The sequence below is a fragment of the Aphelocoma coerulescens genome, chromosome 9, assembly GCF_041296385.1.
Source record: "Aphelocoma coerulescens isolate FSJ_1873_10779 chromosome 9, UR_Acoe_1.0, whole genome shotgun sequence".
NCBI lineage: Eukaryota > Metazoa > Chordata > Aves > Passeriformes > Corvidae > Aphelocoma > Aphelocoma coerulescens.
Genome location: NC_091023.1, coordinates 5,681,077 through 5,704,450, shown reverse-complemented (window position 1 = coordinate 5,704,450; position 23,374 = coordinate 5,681,077). Strand labels below are relative to the sequence as shown.

General features: G+C 42.6%; 1 protein-coding gene across 4 annotated transcripts in view; it reads left to right on the top strand.

Annotated features, from left to right (window-relative positions):
• GPC1 (glypican 1) overlaps positions 1-23,374 on the top strand; it is a 294,023-nt gene that overhangs the window by 23,102 nt on the left and 247,547 nt on the right. For 2 of the 4 annotated variants that reach the window (XM_069024113.1, XM_069024112.1), the window contains one exon: positions 15,996-16,140. The exons of 1 other annotated variant lie outside the window; for it this stretch is intronic. The gene's annotated coding sequence lies outside the window, so the exon portion shown is untranslated. Of the gene's footprint in view, positions 1-15,596; positions 15,651-15,995; positions 16,141-23,374 lie in introns of those variants that run through there. One more of the 4 variants, XM_069024116.1, reaches the window with a different exon arrangement.

Here is a 23,374-nt window from a genome sequence, read left to right as displayed (position 1 = left end):
GAACTTTAGCTTTTCCCTGAAAAAAAGCTCTGGCTCAGCTGCCTGGAGCGGTGATGGTAAGCTCTGACTCCTTGAGTGTATTGCTGTTGTGTGCAGTGACAATTGCCAGTTTCCTCCTGAGGAAGGAGTGTCTGTGCAAGGACAGCAGCATCCAGGTGTTTTCTGATACACAGAGGTGCAGAGAGCAAATGAAATGGGAAGTGGAGCCATACAGTGGCACTGTTTCACGAGAAAAACATCCCATTTTTCCTGCTGCTAATGACAGTAGTTCATCTGTTCTTGGACTTGATTCCTCTGACCATTTTTCCCTGGCTATTGGTCTGCTATATGTGCCTTTCCTTTCAATTTTTTTGGCAGTAAAATGATTCTGACCAGCCACCTTTATATTTAATAATCACCTTTGTGTATCCCAAGCACGCCACAGGGAACAACTAAATAGCTGTAAGCACTCAAATGAAGGGTTCTCTGTGAAGTATCAGATAAAAGGTCAGAAGATTAGGCCTCATGAAAACCACTGGTTGCTTTGGAAGGTGTGTGCTGCAGGGCATTGCTTTCCCACCTGTGAAGTGGTTAAGGGCATGTGATACTTATTTAGTATTTATTGAAGGTAAAGTGGTAAATATGTCTAAACTACACTTTTCACAGCTGAATGAGTACTTTCCTCTACAAGAAGTGCAAACTTGACTTTTGTCTCAGATTAATGGGGAAGATGTTTTGTGAGGTTTAATGTCACTTTAATTTAGCTCCACCAACCAACCGTTGTTATTAGTATTACTTTAACATTTCTAACCAGATGTCATCTGCACTCCTTTAGCACATCATGGTAATGAAAATTCAGTTGATTTAGTGATTAATTGAGTTGATTTTATTATCTTAGGTAAATAATATTAAATGCTAATGTAAGGTAACATTTCTTTTTAATCTCTTAGAACCATATATGCTGCAATCAGATTCTTTAAATATTTACTGAAGCACTTAGATGTAATAAATCTGATAGAATTATGCTGGAATGACACGATGCTAGTGCCAGCATAAGTTCCTTCCCTGAGCATTTATGGAAAAGATAAGTAAAATGTTCCTGCTATGTTAGAAATGGAGGGAAATTTGGTTTTGAGGCATTCCCAGGCTCTCATTCATACTCTGAAGTTGCCTTTGTAGTTGCCTGGCCAGGGAAGCTGTTCCCACCAGAGCTGGCCTCCCTTCTTCCAGCCAGCATTCCCACAGCTCCCCTTGGGCAGAGAGGAAAGTGGGAGCAAGGGCAGCTGGCTTGGGCGAGGGAGAGCGGTCGGTGATGCAATGGTGGCAGTGGGAGGAGGTCACAGGATGCAGTGGGACAAAGTGTGCTGGGGATTTCCTTTGGGAGCGTGGTGTTTGGAGTCAGAGCAGAAGCTCAGCATCACTTCTGGCTCTGCTGCTCCACCGACTGTCCTGATTTCCACAAACATGACAGAACAGTGTGTGTCTCCAGCCAAGTGCTATATATCTGAGTCTTGTTGCATCTTGCTCCATTTTATTCTTGTTAACATTTATAAAGAAAATGAAATATTTACTGCTTTAATACATGCAGGTCTTAGGAGTCTCATAAAAAAATCTCTGTTGATTCAGTTCTTTACTAAATTATTATATAAAACTCCAGAGATCCACAGTTTCTAATTACAGGGAAGGTTTTATAAGTCTGTGTTTGCCTTTTATAGCATTTTGAATGTAGTTGTTGCAGGCTGCCTGGGCATTTTGTTAGGCAGACCTGTGCATTCTCAGAGGTGTCCTGAGACTGACAGTGTGTTGTGGCTTCAGCTACAGCTTAAGTCTCCATTTCAACTAGGGGAGACCATTTAAACTGGACAAGAGCTGAACAACAAGAGTAAGGTGTTGATGGTTGTAGTAGCTGCTGGTGATGAGCTGTTCTGAAATTCAGACCATTTCAAGCAGGTACTTGTGTGGACATCAAGCCCATTTAAAATGCCTGTCCATCTTTGTGGGCTGAATATTTGAAATTTTGACTCAACATCCACAGAGTTCATAGAACAGTTTCAGAGTTATTATATGACTTTCATAAATTGTAGTGGAAGTGTTCTTAGAAGTAGCGAAACTTGTATGAATGTATTTAATGGCTCCAGTCAGTAGCAGATTTTCAAATATGCAGACATTTGAAGTGTCCCTTTTCTCAAAAAATGGGTAAAAACATTTAGAGGCCTTTCAGTCTCCATAGTGATGAAGTACATCCTTTTCCCTTTTCCCTTTTCCCTTTTCCCTTTTCCCTTTTCCCTTTTCCCTTTTCCCTTTTCCCTTTTCCCTTTTCCCTTTTCCCTTTTCCCTTTTCCCTTTTCCCTTTTCCCTTTTCCCTTTTCCCTTTTCCCTTTTCCCTTTTCCCTTTTCCCTTTTCCCTTTTCCCTTTTCCCTTTTCCCTTTTCCCTTTTCCCTTTTCCCTTTTCCCTTTTCCCTTTTCCCTTTTCCCTTCAGACTAACCTCACTGAACAGGGAATATTAATAGTAATCTGAGTTACATGCACGTCTAAATATATCACCAAATATTTATTTCATCAACTTAATAGAGATTATAAAAGCTAAAAGTAATGATTAAAATTCTTACAATTAATAAAATTACTAGAAGCAAGATTGAAGATGGGACCCATAAAAATCAAGATGTAATATTCTTGAACAATATTTAGAAGAAACGCCAAAGGCAATACTTAAACCACTGACCTTTCTACATATTTTCATTGTTTGCTAAATGCAGGAAAACCCCCAAACTGGAGAACATCAGCAGGATGTGAGCCATCCCTAACTGCTGACTAAAGACTGATATGAACAACACTAACAGAGCGGTCAGCCTACTCAGCATTGATGTCCACAGAAATCCTATCACACTTGGATGTTAGGCCTGGTTGAATATCCTACAGGTAACTCAGTTTCAGGCCTGGGCTCTGAAAAATGTGCAACACGTGATAAAGGAAGTTACAAAGTACTCTAATCTGCTGCTTCTGAGGCTAAAGGGAGTTCTATAACATATATTAGGCAGCCATTCCCAGGCACTAAGCTGTGACAGTGATAAGCCCCCATGCATTGCTTTCAGCTTTGCACTACAATGACAGCTTATTGATATTTGTATCACATTTTAAAGCATCAGGGTTCTTCACATTATTTACAATATGCATACCTCTATAGCACCATCCAGTCACTTGCAGATATAACTAGATGCACAGTGGAAACCAAAGCTGGTTTCTCATTTGTGTGTAGAGAATTTAGACTGGTGGTTGCCTATTTTGGGGGCCCAACCACTTCACACTAGTAGATCTTTATAGCTTCCATATATCCTATTCTTGGAGGTGGCTTATTTTTAATTTCTTCACAGCTGAGCCAGGCAGATTTTTGGGCAAGGGTAGCCTGTGTTCAGATTTTGAAAATGTTTGCCAGAAGCAGAAGTCAGAACAACTCACATGAGGGTCCTGGGAAGACATGAGTTTGGTTGGCTGGGGTGAGAAGTTAGAACATGGCAGTGAATGCAGGAGGGATGTCAGAGCTTGGATGAGGGACAGCAGAGGCCACAGAATCGAGTCAATAGCTGGCACAAGTAGAACAGCTGGGCCCTCAGCAGGGCTTGTGGCACCGAGGTAGGGAGTGAGTACAGATGGAGTTATTGAGTGAAGGGATGATTTGGTGGGTACAGAGCCAGACAGGAGGGTGCCTGGGAGAGAGAGCAAGTGGAGATGTGGGACAAAAGCACTGAGGAGCTCAGGTCTGTGGCATAAGGGAGGCTTTTCGGTAGAATTTTGAAGTATTGGCAAAAAAGAGGAAGACATGGGCTGGAGTAGATTTGGGACAAGAACTCAGGGAACAGGAGTTCTGTACTGGGAGAGTGGAGAGGCTCAGGGCTTGGAGATGAACTCCAAGTACGAGAGGCCTGGACACTGTGAAGCACTGTGGGGCATGAGGGTGTAAGGTATCACAAACCCTTTCCCCCTGGGTATCTTTGCCAGGGATTCTGGCTTGGGAGCAGGCACAGTTCTCCCACCCATTCCCCATGCTGCCTTCCCTGCCTGATGCATGGGCACAGTGTGAGAACTCAAGGCACAGAATCTGCTTTGGGTTAAATTGTGCTCTTTCTGCATTAAGGCTTTTGTCTGAATTTAGGGGCTATTCATGCACATAGGCCTGTCAGCTTAGTATCTAATCTTTAACATCCACATTTCATTCTCTCTGAACAGCAGAGAACAGTTAATTCACCTTAGCCCTTGGTTGCCTAAAGCTTTCAGGTACAGTATAAAATAACAGCATAAACAGAGCTTTACTTTACTAGGAATTGCAAACAGAATTTATGAAATAGTGGGGGGAACTGGAAATCTTTCTCTTGTACCAGTAGGAAGACGTGCCTTTTCAGTCCAGGAAGCATGTATTTTGAATTGAGGGAGACAAAAACAAATATTCAAATTGTACTTTTTTTAGACATAAAGAAAACACAGAGCAGTTCTCTTTGTAACCTCCTGCATATAAAACACCTGACATGAAACATTGAATGGCAGCTAGAAGACAAGGTATGCAGGCAAATGAATTCATTTTCTCTTCCTCTACCTGTCATTTCAGACTGTCAAGTCAAAATCTGGCCCCAGATCAGAGCTTAGGTCAGAGAGGGGCTTCGGTGCCTGCCTGCCACCGAGCTGCTGGAATCTGAGATGAAGAGTCCTCTGCCTGGGTGCTGAGGCTGTCTCTCAGCACTTGCAGATGTGCATTGTTTTGGCAGTTTTGGGGGTAGGTAGGCACTTCTCTTGCATTTAATCCTTGCCAGGCTTCACAACCTGAGAGTCTGTCTTCATTTTCCCAAAGGATCCTGAGCCTCAGAGCAAATCTAGTGGTTTGGTCTTAGCACCAAATACAGCTGACAAAAGAGGTAATACTGGTTTTTCCCTGCTATCCAGCAACTTAGCAGTTAGGATTTGCTTAGGATGTAGAAGACCTGGATTCACTTTTGCTTTTGTTGTGCCACATGAATTTGTAAGTTTGGGCTACCCTGGGCTATGTGAGGACCCTCAAGTCCCTCTACTCAAGCTGTTCCACTTTGCCTGACATAATTAAATATTAATTGGGCCAGACTGAAGGAGTAAATGACTTTTTATAGCCTGGCAACTAGGCCACTCACCCAGGAGAAGAAAATCTCAAGTCCTAGCACTCATATATTGCAGCTAGAAGCATAAAGCTATATTTGACCATGTGAATGTTAGATTTATGTTTTTAAAAAACGTTTAGACGTTGCTTCTTTAAACTTTTTGAGGACCAAGCCATCTTATTTGCGTGCCTAATGTAAGGATGTGCCTTGAAGCTCATGGCCCCATTAAAACCAAACCAAACAACAGAACAAAATAAACAAAAAACCACCCCACACCTTTCAGCTGTCTTTGAAGAATCTGAGAACAAATGTCAGGTCAGACTGATGCTGCAGGAGATGATTCTCTTTGGAGTTTTTTGAAGAAAATACCATGAATTGCTGTTAATCACTGCCTTAATTGCCCAGTTCAAAACAAGGGGGTTGCTGTTTCTGGAAGCCTCATTGAGAACACTTACGTTTCCAGACAAATCTTTCATAAATTCCAAGAAAAAAGTTACAGTTTCTTAGAAGATTCAAGCCTGTATTTCCTGCCATTCTGAATAACTGATGAATTAGGGTAGGCTTTCCAAGGTGTATGTCTGTGCCAGGCATGGGTCAAGTTTAACCCCCAAGCTGCAAATCACACCAAGCCCTTGTCCTGCTGTGATGCCACAGCAGTGTCCGGAGCTGTGTTTGCAGGGCTCTGTGTCACACCTGAGTCCCTTCAGCCTCAACTCCTAGGCTGGAGCAGCAGGAGCTGGCACAGGGCGCTGTGGTGTCAGGTTTGTCACAGCTAACCCACGCTCCTGCTGAGCATATCCTTTGGATTCTGGCAAGGTCCAAGCACAAGCTTTAGCTTTCCAGAGGCTGGGAGCCATGGGAACACAGCGAGCACTGACACAGCACTTCACACCCAGCTGGTTCGGTGTCTCCTCGGTGATCCAGGGCTGTGGAGGTGTGAGAGGTGACCAGCCCAGAGAGCAGGGCTGGGACAGACTGCCCTGCACACAGGGAGTGCCACCTCCCTGCAGGGCAGAGGTGCTCTGGGCACACACTGTGCAGCTGGAATTGGGGGTGAGAAAGAGCACCCAGCCCCAAATGGGGCTCCCAAACACCCTGTTCTGGGACTGACCAGCCAACAGGAGTCTTTCATAGTTTAAATAATTGAACCAGCAATGCTGAATAATGAATGATCTTAAACATTTCATAAAATTTAGTTATTAAACATTAATTTTTTTAAACTTTCAATATCTTTTATCTGCAAAGCATTTCTATTCACTGGTTTGCTCTAAAAGCACAATATCAATTATCTCTTCACTGAAAAACACTTTTAACTCACATGAAATATATAAAAACATAGCTCCTCTAGTTATTGTAGATGCTTACAGTAGATGAAAGTGGGTAATATTTTTGTTTATGAAATTAGATGCTACAATGTCTGTCTTGTTAAAATGAAAAACTGAGATCCTTGAAAGGGAGGGGATTTTGTTCTTCACCTTCAGAAATTAACTAGTGTCATACACAATTTCTAGGCTATCTTAAGCATTCTGTAAATATTCTATGCACTTCAGAATTCCCATGCTGAAAATCTGACAGTAAAAACAATGCTGAGCTCACTTTATTCTTAGTGTTTCAGAAATGTACAGCCCGGTATCAAGTGAGACGTTAATTTTATGATTTCTCTCTCTAATAAAATGTTCTGTATTTGAATAGCATTAGGGAAGGCCTTTGCAATGGACACAGTTCCATGTCCAGTTGTTTTTTTTCTTTTGCTACAGAGATTCTTCATTAAAGATTCACAAGACATACCTGAATAATTTACATTGCCTTAATTTACTGGGCACAATAGTTAAGGTAAAAGAGACCACAGTCATTCAGGCAACAGAAGGAATATGTTCAAAAAAAAAAAGAGCTTTATTAGAGCCACTGGCTTTGAATAGCAGGTCTGTGTGTGTATGTATCTACATTGTAATGTTGGCTCGTACTGGTCTGTTTTCTGTAGGTGGCTTCCCATTTTAAGATGCTAGATTGATAGTGGAATTGTCTGCTATTTAATAATCTCTGAACTATTTCCACTCAAATCCGTGTAAAAGGAGCCTTTGGTATTTTACATGCTTCCCTTATGTTAAAGTGAAGGGTCACAGAGGAATGTACTCTTGACCCTGAAGGAGAGAACCTTATACATTTTCTCAGTGAGTCCCACAGTGATTCATGACAATGCAGAGTACTTAATACAATATGGTTTTCAGACAGTCATATAATAAAATATATAGCTCATAAAATTTAGCTCTATAAACAGAGGTCACTGCCTTGTGGGAACTCCCATGATTTAAGTGTGTGACAATACTGCTGTGTATTGTAGATTTGACATAGCCCTTACCAGGACTTTGTACAGAGGACAGTCCCCAGCCACAGAGGTGAAAAGCTTAAATAGTGAGATCCATACAGTTGCATACAAACAGTGGAAGAGAGTTTTCAGATCCCATGAAAAACCTCATTGCTTTACAGCAAACGTGACTGTGTGGAAGATAATGTACATACGTGCATGCTCAGCCAGTGAGTTATGTGCAAATCTGGTCATCAAATTGCTGGCTGCTGCACAAAAAAGGGGAAAAAATAGCAGAGAGCAATGCTGAAATCTGAAACTTTGAGACCTTAAAATTTAAACTTTATGATGCCTTACTGATTTCCAAGCTGGAAACAAGACTGGCAACTTTTTTTTATGATAAAGCATTGTGATTTTCCTACAAAATGTGTGCTGTAATGTTGCAGTCTGTGCTTCCAGGTGTAATCATATCTACAAAGTGTATTTGTCAAAGTTAATATTTGATGTTCAGTGTGAAAACAGTGGCTAGCACACTCTATTTAAAGACAGCAAAATGATTAAGTAAATGCCTTGACAGACAGCAGTACCTGTGCAGATGTACCTTGTAATCTTCACTGAAGTACAGGGGAATATGTTGACATATTCCAAACAAGAGTGACAGTATTTTGCCTAATATATGAATTTCTAAATGAAAGTAGAGCAAGCTTGTTATTCGTGCAAGGGTTTTCTTGTCCATCTCCTACTGCTGATATATGAATATAGCCAGATGCAAAGTCAACACAGGTTTCCCTTTAGCTAAATTCTAATGTTACTGTGAATACGTCTACAGAAAATATTACAGCACTGAATGAAGGCTAACTTCTGTTTATATTATGTTCAAGTGCTATCTCTCAGATAAGCAAATCTTATTAAAAATATCCTTTGTTAATTCCATCGCAGTAATTATAGAAGAAAACAATAACAATTACATTGTAATTTCTCTGAAAAGTAATAACCCGGAACTTTGTTTGACATCTAAATTAGATTATTGCAAGAAATTGCAAATGAATTAAAGTCAGCCCTTCAGGCTTTCTACTCTGAAAGTCTGAAACCAAAAATTTCTCTTTCATAAGTCACTGGTGCTTTAAAGGCTGGGAAAGCCTCAGTCTATCTCCCATGTTCTTTCAGCTTTCCAAAAAAATATTTTCTGCATTTCCAGAAGATGAACCTCAGATTCTTAATCACACTGGATGTGGAACTGAAAAATACCTATGTTTGGGGTTTTTTGGGTGGGCATGTAAATTCAGTGTCAGCATCTTTTGGAAGGAAGCAATGCACTGAATCCGTGGTCGCTCATTCTTTTCCACTGACTCATGTGAAATATTTCTCTTCAAAGTGGAAGGTCAAGGCCAACACCTTCACAGCTTTTTGATGATCAGGGCTGAATCCACCCACAGGGATAAACCCCTCTAGCCTGCAGGCAGCAGCAGCAAGCCCTGTGCCCATGTCTCTCGTGCAGGGTGTGGAGAGACTCCCAGGGCCTGTGATGGACCAATAAAGTGGGAAAGTCCTGCAGCCTGGTCTTCTGCAGGACATCACAGCTGGATTCAGAGAAGTCTGCTGTGAAGGTAGCCTTGAAAAAGGCCAAGTCCAGGAGCATTTGCTGGACAGGGGCTGCCCCCTGAATGGGAGCAGATGAGCGTTTTGCCACCTCCCCAGGATTGCTTGGCTTCTGCTGAGCCACCACATTCAGGCTGCCACTGTTCGTCTGTTCCCAAATGAGGCATCCTGCTCTTCAAAACTGCTGAGCATCCAGAAATTCTTACTCATCACAGTGGGAGATGTGGGATAAGTGGTCTGGAAAATGATGTGATATGTCTCTTTTCTTGAAATAGCATCTCAGGAACTAGTTTTGAAATGCTTGTCTGAAATCCTTTTCTTTCTCCTTGAATGTGTCTGAACTGCTCCTCAATTTAGGAACTTCTGATTCAGTTGATTGGTGTCCTGACTATAATCCTGCCCAGAGCACTGTGTAAATCTTCCAGTGGACCGTTCTTCAGGCAGGAAGTAGAGGCATGCAGTGAAATAAAGGCACTCTGTTGGAACACACTTGGGGTTTTATTCACAATTCTCCAATGGGAACAGCTCCTTGTCAATCCATTTGTCTTCCCAGCAGTCTGCTGCTGGATTGACAGCCTGTTGGAGGACATCCTAAATGCACTTACGACAGTGGCTGCAGGCCCCAGGGGAGCTGGCTCGTGTTCCCAGGGTTTTCCCACTCTGGAATCTTGAAATCAGGCACCAAGTCCTGACTCTGGAAAACTCTCCTCAGTGTGCTAGTCAGTGATGTGCTTGGAGTTTTCTTCAATTCAAATCTCTTTCTGTGGTAAAATTTAAGGATTATTTAAACAGGAGAATTCTTTCCAATGACATTGTGTCTGTGGACTTTAATGCAGTGGGAATTCTGAGCTCCTGTGAGCTGTAGGCCTGTATCTTGTGCTTTCTGCAGCAAGTTATGATTGCTGTTGCTGTAATTTCTTGTTTCTGCAAATGAAGGGTTGATCTTCCTTCCATTTACCCACTAACCCAAGCAAAGTCTTATCCATCCATTAGCAGCAGAAAATACCACTTCTCCCACTTCCTGGCTTTTCTGGCAGCTGCAGACAAATTACTGTCCTGTTAATAGTCCGTCTGTTCCAGAGATTAGTGCTTTAAGCATGTAAAAACAGTATTTCTCAATTTATTTTGAAGGAGTTTTATTTGTCAAGTTTACAGAAAGCTTAACCAAGTCATGCTGTGACACCCCTTCCAAAATCATCTTTAACCAGTTCCAGCAAAGAATCTGGGATTTGCTCACCACTCATAGTGTTCTGTCTCCCTGTGCATCCTTGCTGGTATTTTAACCTTCCACCCACCTAGCACCAGTCACACTGTAGATTTAAAAAATATTTTTTTTTATCCTTTTCTTCTGTGATACAGCCATCTTATTGTATTAGAAAAAAGATTAACTACTAACTTTATCTGACTGCTGCACAATTATATAGCACCAGAGGTGACTTAGGCAGTTAGAAAGTTCTCCTTTGTAACCATTTAAACCTAAATTTTTCATGCTTAAGGGAGAGAAACAAAATAGGCCTTAACCAAATATAAATTCTGGAGTGTAGATGGAAGTTTCTCGTGTAAGCATGGTGAGCTATAGGGCAACTCCCAGCAGGACTGATGAAGGGATCTGATTGTCAGGTGGAAGAGATCACTTGGTGAACCTCCTTGGATGGTGTGGTTGTGTGCAGGAGCAGGGCAGACATGGTGATGAGCTTGGTGATAATGGCAGTTCCTTCTCCATCGCTGTGCAGGTGCTATGACAACAGCCTCTAAAAGCCATCGTGCTTGACTGGCTGTGGTGCTCAGTGCTGCGGAAGGTGCCAGGGGAGGTGGGGAGGTGAAAAGGTGAGTGACCACAGGTATCCTTGTGGATTCCTGCGTGCATGTCCGGGCTTGTCTGGGAACACAACAGGTATGGAAGCAAAATCCAAACCCTCTGGAAATCAGTTCTATCCTTTAAGTTTATGTAACATCTAGGAGCTCTGTTCGAGCTTATCAGAAAACAAGGAACAGCCTCAGGGGAAAGAGTAGCAGAGGAGAAGCACTGAGGACTACAGCAGTGAGCACAGCAAGCCCTGCTCCATCCTCCCGCACACGGGCTCCCTGGAGTACACGATGCTGATCCCCTGCCGTGCTGAGGGATGAGCAGTGACAGCCTGAGGAATGAGATGTCTTCCTGCAGCAGCAGAAAAATCAGGCCCTGTGCATAAAGACTAATGCTGACACCCTCCCCATAAAAGGGCAGGCAAAGCAGCAAGAGGCTTCCTACAGGGAATAATGCTGTGTGGAGACTAATGGAGCAGTCATTAGCAGTATCTCTGTGGTGTATAATAGCAAAAAGCATTCACAAACATTTAATTAAAATGAATTTAATGGCCGGATTTAAGCTGTTACTCCAGAAGTTAAATGCCAGTTACCAATGTGTTAAAATGCACAATCAGCACTGCATACATGAATACATCCCTTGGTCTAATCTGTAACTATAATAATGTTGTGCACTTGCTAGAATTGTGCCGGGGGCCCTGGCTTTCAACTGCTATTGCAAGAGCTGTCATCTATCACATTTTCTTGTCATGTTCATACTTCTGTTGTTGTTCACTGGTTAAGAAGGAGGGCCTTTTTGTATTGTGAGAAACTCTGGGAATTAGGGAGACGGGAGAAACTAGAAGCCAAAATTTTAATGTTCTAGGTGATCATCATCATTAGGCTAAAAAGACACATCTGTGGATTTTTTAGTTTGGAAAGTTAATTTAGACTCTAGAATTTTGATTTAAAAAGGAAAGCAAGACCATTTGGATCCATGGAGCTCACTGCAGGCTACAGGGCTTTGCAGGAATTCCTTCATATTTGTTGGTGCTGTAGAAACGACCTTAGTAAAGCAGCTGTCATGTCTGTCCAGTCTGGCATCTTGTCTGCAGGAGGGGCTGACACTGAACGTGTTAGAAGATACATGTGCTGTACTTCTTTGTTAAAAAGATTTAATTCTCAACGTAAAGAAGCATGAAACTTATTTTACAAATGTTCTGAGGGTGTTGTCAAACAGAAGGGAATTTTTAAAGAGAAGACATCCAAATTTTTATGGAATATTTTATCAGAAAAAGCCAATTTAAGGAAGCACTTCAATGACTAAGCATTTCTGAATAAAGACCAGAGCTCCATAAACAGTGTTAAAGCTTCCAAAATTCCTTGGACAGTGCTGAGGAGTCCACCTTGCTTGCCAGTCTCTTACGTTAGGCACACATTTTTCCAAGGTTTTTTTCTTCCTTGAGGATGTAAAATTTATTATGAAGTGAAATCACTGTGAAACATTATGTTATGCAAACTTTAATTAATTTCTTTCTGTTACTTGTTAACCTTGCTCTGAACTAAGCACTAGGCACAAAACTGTTCTGTTGATTCAAGGTGCTGTAACATCCTGACATGGATGAAATTTAACCTGGTAAGCTCCACTTGGGTCAGGAATGGTCCAGCTTTTAATCTAGTGTGGAAAAAAACCCCCAAACAAACAGAAAATGAGTGACTTGAAGTACATCATTTGTAATATTAAAGAGATGCAAAGCCAGTTTAGCAAATGTTTTCCCTTCAGTGGCTGAGTGCTGTGTCTGTAGCTGGGGCACTTTCCTTGAGGAATCTACTGAGACCATCCCACGGTACCACTGTTGAGGCTGGGGTCCCACCTCAGTGCTGGGAATCACCCCCTCCCTCCCCCCTTCCCACCAACACTGCCTATGGGCCACTGGAATTAGGCTCTGTGACACCCAGGTACCCTGAGCTGACTGTCAGTACCTCCCATCCCATCTGCCATGGCCACTATGCCCAGGGAAGGAGCCCACCATACCCCACAGGCAAAGCTGTCCCACAGAGCAGTTGGAAATGTTGAGAAATAGACCTGGAAGAAGAAAGTGGGCTTCTGTGATGTCTACCTATCCCAAAGGGGCCAATCAGGTTTTTAAAGCATATTGGTGGGAGAACTCAGCCAGACATAGGTATGAGAAGAGTGAGTTGGCACATTTTATGAGTCCAGAAAGAAATGGGGTCAGTCAACCTTTTTGGCTCCTTCAGCATATCTTTCTACTGTACTGGTTGTGTTTTGTTTCTTCCCATGCTTATTTAAGTAATAGCTGATTGAAATGAATTTGAAAAGGACTGCAGACCTCAGGTATCGTTACGTGTTGGCCTTTGACACCAACAGAGAGCGTGTTTGACATGCAGATAGACTTCATGGGCTCTAATCTGAATAATTTCCTGTATTATGATTCTTAGATGGCAGAAGATCTGATGGAGGTCACTTCAGCCTCTGAGCATTGCCTGTTAAACTGGGGACGGGGGAGAACATAAACAGCGTTCATCTGTACGTGAAAAGGTCATTTTAGAGAAACAGGGTCAGAGGCTTCATCTGCAGCAAAGAATTGTTCTGTTACTGAGTTTTTAAAAGAAAGAGCCTAAATTGGCACCCCAGTTAACCAAACTGGAGAATCCATGGGGTCACTTTACCTGCACTCAGTCCCCAGGGAGAGGTGTGGCCCTGAGCTGCAGTCACTGCTGCACCCTCCAGCACACGGCTGGTGCATCCCACTTCCTTCCAGCCCGGGGTCCCTGGGGTGCTGTGAGCAGGGAAAATGAGGCAGGGGGATGTGACAGTGTGTTATGCCCATCCACTCCTAAGTGTGTGCCTGTGAGCAGCCTGTTGGGGAGGTTTGAATGAAGGTTTTGGTCGTGTGTAGCTCCAAAGGGCCTTGTAATAGATTGCGAGCGAGGCTGCAAGAGCATCCCAAATCCAATTCCAGTTACTGCACTGTGCCCATCTAAATCCCCCCGACATGTTATTTGGATATTGTGCTGCCTTATAGATTCTCCATAAACTGCCAGGCAGGGCTGCTGTGTGCAGCTAAATTATTGCTGTGCTGTAACATAGAAACTGCCCAGAAACTGCCTGTGCACAGCAATATACAATTTTATACAGAGTTTGTTTTTTAACGAGAGAGGTTGTCTATGCTTTTATGATCGTATATGGGTTCTAGGTCTGGGCATCTTCATTAATTTTACTCTGTCTTCTACTGAACATACCATATATTGCATTTATTGGTTGTCCATTGTGATTGATTGTGACTGTGACTTGGAGAGATGTAGATATTTTTTTATTTTAATTCTGTGCAAGTCTTCACCCAAGAGCAGATTCATTCTGAAGAGCAGGTGTGCTGGAAGTGAAGCACTTGAATTTTAGGAGATTGGGAAGTGGTGCTTTATTGTCAGAGCTCTTCCGTGTCTCTTCTCATCACCACCTTGGCAGTGTGCTTCTACTTGGAGGCTCATCAGTATCATAACAAATTTGTATCCTCATGTCTTGCTCCAGACCAGTTTCTTTCCAGTTACTGATATTGATCTCCTAAGTGCTGGGAAGAAATTCAGAGTGCTATTACAATATGTAGTCGCTGGCTGCTTTTAAATCTTTTGTCCTGCCATGGATGAGGAAGATTTCACTGAAGTAAATATAATGTAATTAAATTATAGATATAGATGACATATTATACATTATGTTGTTATAATTGGCTGTGGCTAATCAACAAAACTTGCCATATAGTCTTTAATTTAAGCCAGGAAAGAAAAGACCTTATCTGGCAAGAAGAAAACAATAAAATTCCTTAGGATATCCTCAAGAAAGTAAGAGACCAAATGAAGAAGCTGAACCGCTTTAATATAATTCAATATTATTCCTTTGGATTATTCAGGACTTTGCAAATGACTGTCCAGACTTAATGGCATTCACTGACATTGTGACAACAGGGGATGCTCCGCAGACAGAAAGGGGAATTAGAAGTATGTGAGGTTAACTGAAATGATGCTGCTGGTAATAAGTCAGTGGAACTAAACTGTCACTCATCCGCTCCTTCTGCTTCTGGATCCTGATTATCCTGTCAGTTGTTCGTATGCTTCTTCCATCAGCTTCAGTAAGAGGAAGGTGTGAAAAAGATGGACAAGATGGACATACAATCAAATAAAATATACTAAATACTGTAAATATAGGGTGTGACATGTCCCAGATTATGTAGATGTTATGACATATCATTTTCCTGCCAAATGATATGAGATGATACAGGCTAATGCAATGTGAAATGACACAGCCTAACTACAAGTGCCATTTGATACAGAAAGATGCATTTAAAGAGCAATGTGGTGAATCCACCATGCATGAGGATTTTTAACGGGGTATCCAGCCTTCTTGTGTTCAGTTGTGAAGCTGCTGGATTCTCCTACTTTGGATTTCCTGGGGCTCTCTTCAAAACTGCTAGCTTGTCTTGGTGTGGCTTACGGCTGCAAGCTGGTGCTTCATCTCACTGGTCTTTGACAGGGTGACATGTTTCAACTGAGTGCTGGAAGCCACTTGTGATCCATTACCATAATTAAGGTTGGATATACAGACTTTTTCCTGTGCAATTTTTTTTCTTCCCTTGTTTTTTCAAGCTCTTGAAAAAATGAGACAGTAGCTAACGTTTGCTGGGAGGTCCTTCCCTCTTCTTTCCCCCAGAAAGTTGACTATACATCTTCCTTCTATGCATCCCTTACGTGTTTTCTTTCCATCCCATAACTGCAGGCAACTGTGTTTTCCATAGCATAGCAGTGGAAACAGAGGAGAAGAGAGCTGGAACAGCTTTGCTTGCAGAGGTAGAGCCCATCTCATGAAGCACTGCTAGAAACACGTAGGACCACACACACACACAAAGTAGAAGTGCCCACAGGAATCTGAACGGTTTAACAGCAGCAAAAAGCACCCATATTCTCATGTGCTGCTTACCTGACTTCACTGCCAGGCTGTTTTTCTTGGTCTGGTACTTGGGGAGGAGAACTACATGCACTGCAGATGTTCTGTCACGTCATGTCTCTCTCAGGCAGCCATGGTAACTAAAAGGAAAAAGATCATAGTGACATGTCCCAAAACAAACTTAACCAAGTTCTCTAAAGCCAAGTGAAAGTGGGATTCAAACTGGGTTTTTCTTCTGTGTATTTCAGGCCAACAGTGAGTACAAGGCTCCCCATCACATATGGGAAGGTGAAGCGTTCAGGCAGCTTGGCAGAAACTCAAGGGAACAGAAGAATTAAGTGTATTTTTATTTGGTGAAGTTTTGAGATCCCTGTACAAAGTTTTGGATTTGAGGTGAGTCAGTGGGGCTAATAAGGAAGTCTTAACAGAGTTTGGAGCTCTGGTATTTTCCTAAGTGCTAACAGCCAGACAGCTTGGAAGAGGACTGTAAGTGGTACATGCTGACTGTGGGATGTAAAAGAGTCCTACAGCTCTGCTGCTGTATCCTTCAAAACGTGAAAGATTACATCTAGGAGAGTTAAAATTGTCAGCACACATTTGCAACATGAATAGGAGCAAGCAAATTTCCATTCTGCCTCTGACTGACTACCTGAACATACATTGTTTTCTGGTAGTTTTCAGTCAGCTGCTGTGACATTTTCATGCAGTTGCTGTTAATTATGAGAGTGCTGTACACACTGACAGTGACCGAGGGCAGAACAATAATGTTTAAGGAATCATACAATGAAAGTTGACAGTAATCCATGCCTTGAAAATTTGTGTAGGGGGGCTGGAGACACTGGGCGCTGCTCTGTACTTCCCATCCCACCTCTCTGCCTCCTGTGCTTAGGCCTGACACAGTGCAGGATCCCAGACAAAGCCCTGCTTCTCCAGAGGCTCTCAGAAAGTGTTATGCAGAGCTAAGTAAATGTCAGTGCTGGTTTATATAAATTAACTGTATGTGGAAGAAAGCAACACAATCCCTGCTGTCAGGCACCAGTCTGGGGTGCCAGGGAACATGCTGTAGCTGGGACACATCTGGGTGTCTCTAGCTGAAGCCTGACTACATTCAGGTCTGAAGCAGAGTCAGTGGGAGCTGCAAGACTGAGCTGACTCTGAGAGCCCTCCCAGGGTGTCCTTGCATTGCTGGGGTGGGCAGAGAGCTGCCAACAGTGCTGACCTGAGCCTGGAAACTGAAGATACATAGCTGTGTGTAGTTATATATCAAGGGAAAAGAAAAATGGGGACTGCCATTACAGGCAGTGCTTTGCCTTTCCTCCTTCAAATGTTTTTGGCTTTATCTATCTGTAGGAAATGGGAGGGAATGAAGTCTTGGTATTTTCATCACAGGCCAGGCTTGCCAGGATTTTCATTTCCAGTGATGGCCAGGACAGTGCTTCTGCCTGCTGCAGTGTGAGAGCAGCCCTGCAACTCCCCACTGCATTGGGGTGGCAGGGACATGGTGCAGGTCTATGACCAACAGTGAGGGGGGTTGAGTGCCCATTGGGCTGGGCCTGCAATCTCCCTTAGTTTGGGTGCCAAGAAGCTGCAATACCAGGCAGTAGTTTGAGTCTGACTTGGGCCATGGGCTTTTTGCCTGTGGTTGCTGCTTCCAAGATGTTAAATTAAGCCTTTTTTCATACTGCTGAATGGCAGAGCTACTGCCCTTCCATTTTTCAATCAGTCTATGTCCTATACTTCTCAAATTATTACCAAGGTGTGCCTAAATCTGTGTCTCTAGTTGGAGGGAGCTGTTTAAGTATGTCTTTAATAAATTTACTGTCATTTACTTACACAGTCCATTGTTGCTGTAGACATCAACAGCACTGATCTGTGTACACAGCATTGTGTAAAAAAGGCACAGCTGTCTCCACAAACACTGTGTTGGCCAATCCCTGCTGGAGGGTAGTTTTGGGTGGAGCAAGGGAAGGGGGGTAAGTCTTTTTGAACTTATTTCTTAAGCAGTGACTTCTGCTGAAGTTTGAGGACAGGGGTAAAGTCTCCCTACATTACCAATCCTGCTCTGAGCAGGAAAAACTTATGTGCTGCTCGTGACTTTAAAAATAACTGTCTCCTTGGCTAATGGTGCTCTTTAGCAAGATACAGCCTGAAAATGGAGCTGTTTTCAGGTTTCCTTCATACCTGATTCTTCCTTTAAATTTTGTTCTTAAAGTCTTGCTTCATTAACATTCAGTTAATCATTTGGCAATTAATTTAGCAGACATCTGTCATTTTGCATATTTTGTAATGTAATAACAGCTGCAGCCATTGGAGAAGACCATTTACCAATGAGTCTGAGATAATATGATGGTGTCAGAAAAACAAACAGAGACTGCACTTTCATCCTTGAGAGGAGCCTTTCAAGTGCATCCAAGAATTCCACAGGGCAAACGCCAAGTTTCTGCATCTGTGTCTCCAAGCTATACTCAGACTTTCTTCCATTTCTTTTTTCCTCTGGGGATCCAGTAGCCACAGTACATCTGAATTGATCACTTACCACCAGCATCTTCTCTGTTTTGGATATCTTTGATATCTTCAGCTCATCCCTCCCAGCAATATCTGAGGCAAGACTCTAATTAAGGACTGTTGTCTCTTCTCTTGGAGGTTAGTATTCTTGTACTTCTGTGGCCTCTGCTTTGAGACTCCCTGACTAATGTCAAGGACTGAGCAAATTACTCAGAGCTTCTTGTCAGTGATGTTCATTTTCAAAAGTTTAATTAGCAGAGAATAGCACAGTTTGAAATAAATGTGGCCAAACCAAAAGCCAGCTCCTGTGAAGGGCTTAGCTTGTTAGCAGTACAGCTCTTAGGACTATATCTCTTTTTGAATGGTGCAAGCTTAAGACTGGTTGGAGAGCTCCATAATCAATGAGTCCCAGAACTGCTTTTACACACACCTGCAGACAAGCTAAAAATATGGAACATCTGGTTTGTGTGCACGCATGTATAAAATGAGCTTTTATTTTTTCCTTTGCACTGAGTGCTGCTATGTGGGCTAAACCAACATAATGTTGCTAGTGTACTTTAGAACTAAATCAGTCCAAAAGTGTGATTAATTCTTTGATCTTGGAGACTTACAAGACATTCTGTGGGACTCTGGAATTCCCATGTCTGGAACAGGGACTACGTATATATTTTTATTGTTACCTTGTGATGTGGCAGGAATTATTGTTTGAATCTCTTCAAGTGTTCACAAACCTCAGTGGAGCTGGTAAGAAAAGTTTAAAACAGATAAAAGAAAGTGCTTCTTTAAGCAGTGGGTGGTGAACTTCTGGATCTTGTGGCCATAGGTGTTTGTAGGTACAAAAAAGGATTCGACATTCAGGGACCAAGAGTCTAGAAATGGATACTAAGAGGACTGAGCAAGACACTCTGTGTATTGCTATGTATCCCACCTCCTTGGTACAACAGCTTTGGGAGAGTGAAAAGTAAATGGAGAGCAGAGAGAGACCATGTTGACAGGGTCTCTCTAGTTTCTCCTGCTGCCACTGAGTCAGGATGCTGGGCCCAAGGATCCATCAGTCTCACCTGGAAAGCAGTTCCTAAGTCCTCCTGTTCATGTAACTTGTACTTGAGCAGTGCAAGTTGTCAGGTTCAGCCTTGGCTCTAGAGTCCTATTCCTTGTCAAATCTGTGATCAGAAGGGGCCTCTCTCTGATTGCCCTCTTGCTAGCACAGGGAGCACAGGCTGTTTCAGAACACAGCTGAGGTGTGTTGGCAAGTCTCCCTAGGGAAAATGGTTACCTTGACTTTTCCAAAGCAGCTATACTTCATCATGCAAATAGCAAGGATCATTTCTCACCAAGCCTCTTACTTTCAGAGGTAATATATCTCTAGCCATTTCCATTAGTTCATTGTCCTTCCCCAGCACTGTCCTTTGGCTCAGTTGCTTGGCTTCAGAGTGAGGCAAGATGGATCTGAGTGGCATTTGGCTAACATGCTCTGAAACACTCAGTTCATCTGAAAGTCTCCGCAAGTACCAGCTATTTCTACAGCCACTTCAGTTGGAATTAGGAGGACAAATCAAGGGCAGTGAAAGCCTAAGCAAAGGGCCCTTTTTCCCTTATATAGAGACAATACATGGAATTTATGAGACCCACGTCTTGGATTTCATTTTCCCTCTTGTATCCCTTCCGTGCTGCAAAATACTGCTTGCTTTGAATGAGAATTATCTTTTTGCATTCCCATGGCTTCATACTGTGCATTCTGTGATATCCATTTTTGCTTTCACAGAGCTTATGCAGTCAGAAATCTCTGTTTAGGGTCAGATCATCAGCTGACAGGCACGTGCCACTCAGACTCCAGTGGAGCTATATTGACATTCTTTGGCTATAGAAAGTTGGGCAAGTATCTCTGGGAACACCATGTAAAGTACTTCATATTTCTTTTGTGGTTCAATGCTTGGAAGAAATCCAGCCAAAACCCAATGTGAATTAAAAATGGAAACTTCTTCTCCAGCCCTCTCTGCATACTGGCTTAGTGATCATATGAATTAACTGGGCATGCCTTTTGCTCAGTACAGGGCAAACATCTCCTCATGTGCAGCTCCGTGTTAAAATGTGAAAAATCAGTGTTGATCCTGCCTTCTTATGACCCTGTCCCCAGAGCTGCATGTACTTTATCAGAGAGAGCACCTTTTAGGTGACTGTACCCCAATAAAACTCTCACAGGCTGTCCTTCTTTTCCATTAGCTTGCTCTGTTGCATTGATTTCATCATTTGTAAAGTGCAGATCGAAGGCATCTCAGCACATCTAACACACAATGCAGACCATTAAGAAGTGTGAAAGAAAAACCAGCCAGTTCATACACAAACTCAGTGTAATAAACCTGGCACACAAGCAAACCCAGTAACTCTCAGAGAAACCACTTGTGTAGTAAAAGGGCGCTTCAGATATTTAGAAAATACTGTTCCTAGAGCCTATTTAGGCACAAAGCATTCTTGTCACACTTTGCAACAGCTGTGATTAAAAACTATTTGAGGGTAAATGTGTTTTCTGGTATTTATCAGTGGGTCATTAACCTTAACAATATCAACATTTCAATTGTCAGCAAGATTAAAAAAGCCCATTATAGCAAAATGAGCACATTGTATGTAGAGATATTGGAATGCTGATGAATTACTAGCTCTGCTCAGATACAGACTTCAATAAAGGTACAGCCTTCAGTGTAGTGAGAAATAGAGGATGAATTAATTGTTGTGTGAAATATAATGCTGAAGAGTTAGCAGCAAACCAAATGAGATGGCTTAGCACATGGAAGGACTTAGAAGTTTTATCCACAAAAAAAGGAATATACATAAGCTTTTAGTTTTTGTAGGTGATGGCAGTAATGGTGGTGCAGACTTGAGTAATGAAGTCTGGGGATTCAGGCCCTTATTTACATACAGATGGGGGAAGAAGTCCAGGCAGGAAACAGGCTGATACCACACACAGGACTGAGCAGAGTGACACAGTAACAGGGCAGTGGGTATCAAAGAGGAGAGGACCTGACAAGCAACACTGTACTGCATCTACCTGGTCCCTTGTTCAAGGGATTCCTGAGGAGGATAACCCAAAGGACCATCTGGGCCTCTAAATTTTGGGGTTGGAAATGAGTGCACGACATGCAGAATTTAGGGCCCATATGACAGGAATTGCTAATTGCTACCTGGCAATGCAATGCAGGTATAACCCACTGAAACCTGCTCTATAGAGAACCATGGGCACAAAACTTCTCTGAGAGGAACTCTTCTCATTTCAAAGCCAGTGCCAGTGCTCCTGGGTGAATGCAATGGAATGGAGAGCTCAGAGGGGAGCAGGCTGTGTAGGGAAAGTGGTGGTTAGGGTAGGAAATATAAAGGCTGAGTTTGCTTGGTGTACTGAGGTAGAAGGGGAACCTGAACCTTTCAGTGACAAGATCTTTACCATCCTCCTGGTGACAGAGCCATGACGAGCTTGGTTGGAAGGAAAGCATTAGGAGGGAGCTCATTCCTGCATCACAGGGCCACATCTCCACTTGACACTTGCTTCCTGTGCAAGGGACTCTGCAGGATGCAGAAACAGCAAACTCTTGTGCGCTGCAAGGCAAGGAAGGCCAGGAAACAAAGGCCATGCCCCAAACCCAGGCCCTCCGACTGTTTTGCTCTCTAGTACAGTTTTTAAGTTATAAAAGTAAAGACATAACAGAAGCCTTTGAGAAAGGGTTTTTTTTTTTTTGTTGCTCTCTTTTCCCTCTGCTGGTTATTTTTCTAAGTTTGTGTGCACACAAGAATGTTCTTAGGGGTTCATTTATAGATAACTTCCATTACTGTAATAAAATTCCACTGTCTGACAGCTTTTATTTCTGGATTCTGAGTTGTCACGCTTTTCTGAGGTTTCCCTCTGACCTCTAGGATGTGTAAGGTGAGGGAGAGACATGTCTAGCATTTGTGAATGTTTTAGAGATACCGGAATTCAAAAAGCTTGGCAGTTCCTGTCTGGTAGATCTAATTTCAAGCTCTAGTAAGACCATGGAAAGAAACTGAAGGTCAGCTCAGAAGGCAGCACTAGGAGCAGGTTGATTCTCTTTAAAGTGAAGCCTCAGTGCTGAGATGACCAGAAAGGTCAGTAACACCTGACAATTACAGATTCTCCAAAAACAGGTGGAGGTCTGACATCCAGAAGCCTCCTCTCCCTTTTTATATTTTCCTTCAGTCTGCTGCCAACATAGGCACCCAGTCCCTTCTCCAACAGCAGAGACAGACTTGTTCTGCTAAGGAAACTCCAGGGACAGAGACAGGTTGGTACAAAGTTCTGTTCTTGTACAGAGAGGGCTGAAATACTTTTTTTGGGTCTTCCAAATGAAAACAAAAGCATATGCCAACCCTCTGCAAGGTGTCCTGCAGATGTGTAGTATGTCTGATGCTTTTTGAACAGTTACTGTGTAGGATTTGCCCTACCATCATCTGGGTACGTGTTCAACACTTTCCTGGCAGTTCTGGTGAGTCCCAGGAGAGGACTGTGGGTATATGCAAGGACACATGGCATGTGTATGTGGGTTGTTTGTGCAATCCAGCCAGCAGGACCTATAGCTCTGATGGAGCTGCTGCTCCCACTCCAGCCATGCCTGCAAACATCAAACAAGTAGCCAGTGCTCAGAGGGAATGCACAAAAGTGTCCCTACATGCAGGGATGCCTGCTCCTCCTTTCCTGCTCTCCTCCTATCACAGGCCCCTGTTGGAAAGTGGGACTGATCTCTCCTTTTCCAGTAGCAGAGGTTTCCATGTGAGACTGCTCAGGTATCTTGCACAGCACCCACTGTAAAGTCATAAACATGTGCCTTGTGCTGGGCTGTAAGAGTGAAACCTGACCTGAAAACTGGATTGTTGTGAATGAAAAGACTTGACTAGATACTAATGTGGTTTCTGGTGAAATCTTAAGCATAAAATTTAATTTTGAAATATTTTGGAATTCATAAGTGTCTTTTGGTTGCTAACAGACAGAAAGGAAAGAAACAATTAGAAATAAAAGCAGGGGGTTGATGAAGATGATATCTAATGAAAATTGCCACATTCATATGAGATCCAGTATTGCCTAACATGTTTTCTGTAAATAAGAGGAACATTGGTAGCA